The sequence below is a fragment of the Salmo salar genome, chromosome ssa17 (genome assembly GCF_905237065.1).
Source record: "Salmo salar chromosome ssa17, Ssal_v3.1, whole genome shotgun sequence".
NCBI classification, from domain to species: Eukaryota; Metazoa; Chordata; class Actinopteri; order Salmoniformes; family Salmonidae; genus Salmo; species Salmo salar.
In genome coordinates, this window is record NC_059458.1 from 19700144 (window position 1) to 19707500 (window position 7357).

General features: G+C 42.4%; 1 protein-coding gene and 1 long non-coding RNA gene across 4 annotated transcripts in view; both read right to left on the reverse strand.

The window, feature by feature from the left end:
* Nucleotides 1-1757: 1757 nt before the first annotated feature.
* LOC123728164 (uncharacterized) lies at nucleotides 1758-3779 on the reverse strand. The gene is made up of 4 exons (XR_006759994.1): nucleotides 3568-3779; nucleotides 3365-3506; nucleotides 3011-3094; nucleotides 1758-2818 (listed from the first exon to the last, which is right to left on the reverse strand). It is a non-coding gene; the product is annotated as an uncharacterized lncRNA (long non-coding RNA).
* A 3123-nt stretch (nucleotides 3780-6902) lies between these two features.
* The window catches only part of LOC106575434 (phospholipase D1), a 33617-nt gene continuing 33162 nt past the window's right edge, over nucleotides 6903-7357 (reverse strand). For all 3 annotated transcript variants that reach the window (XM_045698962.1, XM_045698961.1, XM_045698963.1), the window contains one exon: nucleotides 6903-7357. This exon is cut by the window's right edge and continues 694 nt beyond it. The gene's annotated coding sequence lies outside the window, so the exon portion shown is untranslated.

Consider the following 7357-nt stretch of genomic DNA (forward strand, 5'->3'; position numbering starts at 1 on the left):
CTTGTCCCTGACCTAGACTTTTGAGCTTCTACTATGTGTCAATTAAATAAAACTTATATCAATATTTGTGAGTATGCCGTTTATATAGTTTTTATACAAAATATACCTGTCCTTTGGTAGTGGTGTTGGTAGTGGTGTCATTTCCACCACTGAGGGCAAATTCCTCAATAAAGTTTTTTTAAGAGAATGTTAATTTAGTTACCATGGAAACGTACTGTGACACTGAAGCACATTTACATTTACATTACATTTAAGTCATTTAGCAGACGCTCTTATCCAGAGCGACTTACAAATTGGTGCATTCACCTTATGATATCCAGTGGAACAACCACTTTACAATAGTGCATCTACATCTTTTAAGGGGGGGGGGGTTAGAAGGATTACTTTATCCTATCCTAGGTATTCCTTAAAGAGGTGGGGTTTCAGGTGTCTCCGGAAGGTGGTGATTGACTCCGCTGTCCTGGCGTCGTGAGGGAGCTTGTTCCACCATTGGGGTGCCAGAGCAGCGAACAGTTTTGACTGGGCTGAGCGGGAACTGTGCTTCCTCAGAGGTAGGGGGGCCAGCAGGCCAGAGGTGGATGAACGCAGTGCCCTTGTTTGGGTGTAGGGCCTGATCAGAGCCTGAAGGTATGGAGGTGCCGTTCCCTTCACAGCTCCGTAGGCAATCACCATGGTCTTGTAGCGGATGCGAGCTTCAACTGGAAGCCAGTGGAGAGAGCGGAGGAGCGGGGTGACGTGAGAGAACTTGGGAAGGTTGAACACCAGACGGGCTGCGGCGTTCTGGATGAGTTGTAGGGGTTTAATGGCACAGGCAGGGAGCCCATCCAACAGCGAGTTGCAGTAATCCAGACGGGAGATGACAAGTGCCTGGATTAGGACCTGCGCCGCTTCCTGTGTGAGGCAGGGTCGTACTCTGCGAATGTTGTAGAGCATGAACCTACAGGATCGGGTCACCGCCTGGCTGCAGCAGACAGTTGTTCCAGATGTGATGTAAATATTGCTTGTGTAGAGAATATTTTTGTCAGTCATTTCCAAACAGGCTATAATTTCTTGTAGAATTTTTTATAAACACTGACAACTAAAATATTGTGTTGTGTATTATTAATAATAATAATAATAAGGCCAGCATCCCGGAGACGCCTCTTCACTGTTGACGTCAAGACTGGTGTTTTGCGGGTACTATTTAATGAAGCTGCCAGTTAAGGACTTGTAAGGCGTCTGTTTCTCAAACTAGACCCTAATGTACTTGTCCTCTTGCTCAGTTTTGCACCGGGCCTCACACTCTTTCTATTCTGGTTAGAGCCAGTTTGCGCTGTTCTGTGAAGGGAGTAGTACACAGCGTTGTATGAGATCTTCAGTTTCTTGGCAATTTCTCACATGGAATAGCCTTCATTTCTCAGAGCAAGAATAGACTGACGAGTTTCAGAAGAAAGGTCTTTGTTTCCAGCCATTATGAGCCTGTAATCGAACCCACAAATGCTGATGCTCCAGATACTCAACTAGTCTAAAGAAGGCCAGTTTTATTGCTTCTTTAATCAGAACAACAGTTTTCAGCCATGATAACATAATTGCAAATGTGTTTTGTAATGATCAATTAGCCTTTTAAAATGATAAACTTGGATTAGCTAACACAACATGCCATTGGAACACAGGAGTGATGGTTGCTGATAATGGGCCTCTGTACGCCTACGTAGATATTCCATCAAAATAAAAATCAGCCGTGTCCAGCTACAATAGTCATTTACAACATTAACAATGTCTACATTGTATTTCTGATCAATTTTAATGGACAAAAAAATGATTTGCTTTTCTTTCAAAATCAAGGACATTTCTAAGTGACCCCCAACTTTTGAATGGAAGTGTACATTCCTGAATAGGATGATCGCAGCCATTATCGGATATTATTTCTAAATAAATCAAAGAATTACAATACTGGTAAAAATGGTGTTTCAATAACTTTTAATTTCTGAAAGCTTGCAGGGCCAAAGGGCCCGAAGTTGCAGAATCCCCCAGCTATAAACCAGTAAGTTAAAATCAAACAATAGTCACACAGCACAGTATCAACCAGTCAATTACTCAAAAGCCAGGCAGGGTAGTTTAAAAATGTCATTAATATATCATCTGCAGGACATGTGACAATTTATTTTGATGGAGTGCTTTCTTTAACCAGCATGTATCTACATCAGTGAACAAAAACAAACAAACCAAAACAGAGGCCATTACGTATTCCAGTTGATCCTTATGAAACGAAGGAAGTGTATGACACTTTCCAACACTTTTAGAGTACATCTTCCTTCCTCCCTTCACAGATGTGTATACATTAGTTTAGTGAAACAAAGAAAGATAATCACTCTTTTAAAAGCAGTTTCACCAACAAGATCAGGGATGATTACATCAATTACCTGTAATGGTACCCTAGGTGCTCTGGACATGCCCAGACAACTATAACCACACACACACACACCACTAGAGAGCAGTCTTTTCAAACAGCTCTTACACTAAAAAGGCCTTATCAGCATTTTCACAATTTCATAGTATTCTTCCAACCTCAGTGTGAAGGCCAGGGCTGGTGTGTGTGTGTGTACCTTTGGAAATATTATATAAAACACAGGTAAATCACATTTGTGACAGTACTGGGCCTTTAAGGTCCACAGCATCATGAACTTTACCAAGTTCCAGGACATAGTATTTCTAAAGTAGATTCTCAGTCCAGAATACTTTCTGCCACTCTGGTTCAGGCCCACTCCCTGTCCAGTATTCCATACTTCAACAGAGGCTGGTCCCTCATCAGCTGAGCCACACTCACAAACCCTACAGTCTGAGAGAGAGAGAGAGAGAGAGAGAGAGAGAGAGAGAGAGAGAGAGAGACTAGTATGGTTACACCAGGCACTACTGTACCTGATCTTGTCCAATAAGAAACACCAATTCTTATTTTCTGTTGTAAAACATTTTGCTACGTGACCCTTATGTTGTTCCACTATACCCCACAGTGCCCCCTAGTGGTTCCCACCTCCACTAGTGCCACTGCCAGAGATGACCAGATGATGAGATGCAGAACAAAAAGCAAGGCCTCCTCCAGCTTCACCTGGCAGCCCTGAGGGAGAGGACACACACACACACACACACACACACACACACACACACACACACACACACACACACACACACACACACACACACACACACACACACACACACACACACACACACACACACACACACACACACCTGGGTAAGGAGAGTGACATCTCTCTGGAATGAAATGCTGCCCAAGTGTGTATGTACGTACATACATTTGGATCACCACAGAGGGCCAGGGCTGGTGTGTGTGTATGTGTATATATATATATATATACACACACACCTTTGGATATAGTAGCCCGGGCAGCTCTAGGGTACCGTTACAGGTGTGGTGGTGGAATTACAGCAGCTGTGAGGTACACTGCCCCACCCACCAGGGCGTGGCCAACCAGTCACGGATAGTCATAGATTCCACAGCACTGCAACTGGAGAGGATTCACATCACGGATAGTCATTAGATTAGTTCAGATCCCCACATACACACACCTCTTTCTGTGTGGCGTCCACAGCATCGGAGTCTAGGTCCTGACTGCTTCCTGTGTATCTTTGAAAGACACTACGGAAGGGAGCCAGCTCTGAGTCCACCTGAAAGCAGGTCAGTCACATCATGTTATTTATCATAAGTATAACATACAGTGAGTGTACAAAACATTAAGGACACCTTCCTAATTTTGAGTTGCACCCCGCAGTTTTGCCCTCAGAACAGCCTCAATTCATCGGGGCATGGTCTCTACAAGGTGTCGTAAGTATTCCACAGGGATGCTGGCCCATGTTGACTCCAATGATTCCCACAAGTTGGCTGGATGTCCTTTGGGTGTTGGACCATTCTTGATACACACAGGAAACTTGTGTGAAAAACAGCAGCGTTACAGTTCTTGACACAAACCGGTGTGCCTGGCACCTACTACCACACCCCGTTCAAAGGCACTTAGATCTTTTGTCTTGCCCATTCACCCTCTGAAAGGCACACATACACAATCCACGTCTCAATTGTCTCAAGGCTTAAAAATCCTTCTTTAACCTGTCTCCTCCCCTTCACCTACACTGACTGAAATGGATTTAACAAGTGACATCAATAAGGGATCATAGACTGACCAGGTGAAAGCTATGTCATGGAAAGAGAGGTGTCCTTATTGTTTTGTACACTCAGTGTAGAATGTGAAATATGGGGATGTATGCTCTTTTGGTCGTTTTGTAAAGCCATATAGATCCTTTCCTGCGTTGACATAGGCCACTGCTGCTGCTCTGGCCTCCAGGCAGAAAACCATGACAAGCAGATAGACAAACTGTAATGGCCAAACACCATGACAACAGATAAGGTGATATGCTGTATCCCAAACTGTAGAAGAAGCATAGCATCAGGGCTATGAAAAACAAAAATAAATTTTATTCTATTCACACACACAAAAACTCTCACCACGCCCTGTAGCAAGGCTGACTTTCTGAGGGACACTCAGAAACACACACTTTCTGAGGGACGCCCAGTCCTCCGCTGGCCAATAGTAGGGTAGTGCTGGCCAGAGCTAGGCATGCTGGGAGGATGATGTATGTGTGGGCGAAGAAGAGGCCATTGTGTCTGTAGTTCAACAACAGGTACATACCACTCAGACCTACCAGCTAGAGATGGAGGGAGGGAGCGATAGAGATGGGGAGGGAACGAGAAAGAGAAGAGACATTGTTTATCATATCATTCAGTAGCAAACAATTATTGTGATGGTGCAGTGCAGAAATACCTAATTCAGAAAAAAAAAATGTATTTGAAGAAACATTCATGTACAGTCGTGGCCAAAAGTTTTGAGAATGACACAAATATTAATTTTCACAAAGTTTGCTGTTTCAGTGTCTTTAGATATTTTTGTCAAATGTTACTATGGAATATTTAAGTACAATTACAAGCATTTCATAAGTGTCAAAGGCTTTTATTTACAATTACATGAAGTTGATGCAAAGCGTCAATATTTGCAGTGTTGACCCTTCTTTTTCAAGACCTCTGATGCCCTGAAGCCTTCTTCACAACAATTGAACCGCTCTCCTTGAAGTTCTTGATGATGCGATAAATGGTTGATGTAGGTGCAATCTTACTGGCAGCAATATCCTTGCCTGTGAAGCCCTTTTTGTGCAAAGCAATGATGACGGGACGCGTTTCCTTACAGGTAACCATGTTTGACAGAGAACAATTATTCCAAGCACCACCCTCCTTTTGAAGCTTCCAGTCTGTTATTCGAACTCAATCTCCAGCCTTGTCCTTGTCAACACTCACCTGTGTTAATGAGAGAATCACTGACATGATGTCAAGTGGTCCTTTTGTGACAAGGCTGAAATGCAGTGGAAATGTTTTTTGGGGATTCAGTTCATTTGCATGGCAAAGAGGGACTTTGCAATTAATTGCAATTCATCTAATCACTCTTCATAACATTCTGAAGTATATGCAAATTGCCATCATACAAACTGAGGCAGCAGACTTTGTGAAAATTAATATTTGTGTCATTCTCAAAACTTTGGCCACGACTGTATATCTTTCATAAAATATGTATGTGTGTGCTCTTGTAAAATCCCACTAGGTCTGAGGCTTCCTCAGTTTTCACGGAATCTAGTCACACACACACACACACACACACACACACACACACACACACACACACACACACACACACACACACACACACACACACACACACACACACACACACCTTTTCAGTTAGTCATGTGGGTTAAACAGCATCTAGGCAATTAATCTGTAAACATGTAGCAAGAATGAACAGAAGCGAGAGACAAAGAGTGGTGGAAACACTTCACATGACATTCTAAACGGTTGGCTAGATAATGCAAAGCACATTCTGTCTTTTAATGATATACATTCTAGTTTTTCAGTGGACAAAATGAACAATGCATATCAAAAGTGCGTAGAAATATGCAATAGGCTGAGGTTAAATAAATATTGCAATAGGTATAATGATTTGACATTTCTTGACGTATGTTAGCTTAAATAGTTTGACAGGATGTACAAAGCAGAAGCACATTATGGTCAGCGGTGTATCGGATTTGCTTAGCGCTGTAAGATCTTACCCATAGAAGTCGCCAAGTTATCTGAATAACTATTTTGAAAGCTCGTCGTCTTGTTTCACCCATTTTATCTCAAACAGCAGTGTTCTGTGTGTTTGAGGAAGTTCTATATTTCCTTAGTGACGGGGTTTACTCCATACAGCACAGACATTCCACCACAGCAGAATGTCAAGTTGTAATATGAAGAAACAAAACAAGGTGGGAAAATAAAGGTAACCAATTCAAAATCAAAAGTGTGCTCACACAACTTACCGTTTTTCTCCAACCGAAACAAATGATTCAGGCATTTCTCAAGAGAGAGAGAGAGAGAGAGAAACAGCAGCATGATAATGAAGTAGGGAAGGATTTTAAATGAACCCCATAGCTCCCACAGGGTGCCTGAGCAGAGCTGGTGTCTACAGCTACATGGTACATAATGTATTTTACAATGGAGCCTGCTCCTCCCCTCACGTTAATCAGCCAATCAATCACTCAATCAATCACTCAATCAATCACTCAATCAATCACTCAATCAATCAGTCATACGTTTTAAGTAAAGTGCAGACAGAGACACAGAGATAGATGGGTGTGTGGCGCCCTCTGTTGGGTGGTGTGGACTGACATTGGTAAGCGCATCCCATGGGTTATGTGCTCATCCCAGTCATCGTTACAGCAGAACAGATCTATGCTGACATGACACTGGCAGTTGAGAACCAGAACAGCACTCCTGTCTCTACAGTAAAGTTGATTTTAAAGTATATTGAACATGTATTTAGAAATGATGGGATTGATGATTTAATTAAATAATAGGCAATATGATACATTATTTATACAATAGGCGATACAAGTACTTACAGGGCGTGATAGAACAGTAGGTGTACCTAAAGGCAGAAGACAGAAGGCCGTAGGTAGTTGTGATTCATGCTGAAATTCTGTGACTTTTTATCGGGACATTTTGTGGTTCATTTAACATAACATTTAGGATGAGCTTTAAAAGTCTCGTTTTACAATTACGATTTTACGGAACAATTCCATATTTAGATTGTAAACATTTACATGTCTTCTTCTCAAAGACAACCTCCATTCTAGAAAGAAAGAACAGACCTTTAGGCACTACAGCTAAAGACAGTATGTCAGCTTACGCAGTGCTACGACCGTACGAACGTGCATAACAAACGGAGTAGGTGACAGGCATAGGAGAGTGTCCAGGGTCGCGTCCAGAAGGCATATAACA